Source organism: Callorhinus ursinus, unplaced genomic scaffold (genome assembly GCF_003265705.2).
Source record: "Callorhinus ursinus isolate GAN/ISIS: 27379988/994484 unplaced genomic scaffold, GSC_fseal_2.0 scaffold1, whole genome shotgun sequence".
Lineage (NCBI taxonomy): Eukaryota > Metazoa > Chordata > Mammalia > Carnivora > Otariidae > Callorhinus > Callorhinus ursinus.
Genome location: NW_027397063.1, coordinates 30,912,906 through 30,914,254, shown reverse-complemented (window position 1 = coordinate 30,914,254; position 1,349 = coordinate 30,912,906). Strand labels below are relative to the sequence as shown.

Here is a 1,349-nt window from a genome sequence, read left to right as displayed (position 1 = left end):
CTCTTTTCCAGATGGACCTTTGAACAATTTATCAACTGACACAGTATAGAGTTTTATTTACCTTTTTTATTCATTTATTTTGCATGAATTATCCAGGATAACTGATTGGGTCCCCAAAGCATATTCTTCAGGTGTAGCAACAGGCTATGAATCTTCCTAGAAGGCAGGTGATCTCATTTCTGGCCAATTTAAATCATATTTTTCTTACTGGAATTCTTATAGTCTGTTTCTTAGGTGCTAACAAGTCATATCAAATGTCTGCATCTGGCACTCACTTTTCTTTCTGTCCCTGGTGTTATTTGTTAGGAGGCCTCTTAAATATGTAACAGACAGTGTGAATGAGCGAATTTGGGAAAGTCTTCCAACATTCTCTGGTCAACGATATAGGGAAGATTAATCCTGATTCCATAGCCATCACCCCAATAAATATTATAAATATTACAAGTTATATCCAGGAGGAATCTTTATTTTAAATATTTTAATCACTCTCTCAGGTCACGCTTCCAAGATGACAAAGAAATGAGGGAATAATGGTCACGCCAAAAAGGGTCCTGGCCACTTGCAGCTTATTCACCAGACCAGCTGTGCCTGTTGCGTGCTCCAGATCAAGTCTCAAGTCCATTAAGAAGTTCCTTATTCAGACCATAGTAGAGGCCACTGCCATCACGGGCATTTCCAAAGCACGAGGCTTCTTTGAGGCCTATGCGCTTCCCAAGCTGTACGTGAAACTCCATTACTATGCAAGGTGTGCCATTCACAGCAACGTGGTCAGGAATTGCTCTCCTGAAGCATGGAAGGATCCAACACCCCCACATCGATTTAGGCCCTAGGGGACAGCCCCATGACCTCCACCAAAGCCCATGTAAGGAGCTAAGTCCTCCAGGACTGAAGAAAAACTGTTCTCTGGAAAAAAATAAATAAAAAGGAGATTATACTTTAAACAAATAAAAGATTTTAATCATGCTAGATATTTAGTAAAATGGGACTAGTGTGTTAACCTTGGGGGATTAGACACAGTGAGTCAAAAGTCATTAAGTCCTCAATTATAAACCATGGGAAAAATGCACAATAACATTCATAGATATGTCATAGATAATTTAAAATCACACATTTCTTTATGTAAAAGTATGTAGGAATAGATGAAATTAGCAGCATATAATTTTAGGTCACCAGAGTGCAAAGTGCTATACCTTGGGTGGCCTTATCCAAACCAGTAATACTTTTACTTCATAGGCATTAATAAATAGCAACATCACTCTATTTAATTTAGTATATAACATTTGTTATTCACTGAAATACATTTTACCTTTATGTGTAGTGTCTGTATCTCTAGACCTTTTCACCTTAGT

The 1,349-nt window shown here is 37.9% G+C and overlaps 1 pseudogene; it reads left to right on the top strand.

Annotated features, from left to right (window-relative positions):
• Positions 1-508: 508 nt before the first annotated feature.
• On the top strand, positions 509-869 carry LOC112821102 (small ribosomal subunit protein eS26 pseudogene; annotated as a pseudogene).
• The last annotated feature ends 480 nt before the right edge of the window (positions 870-1,349 follow it).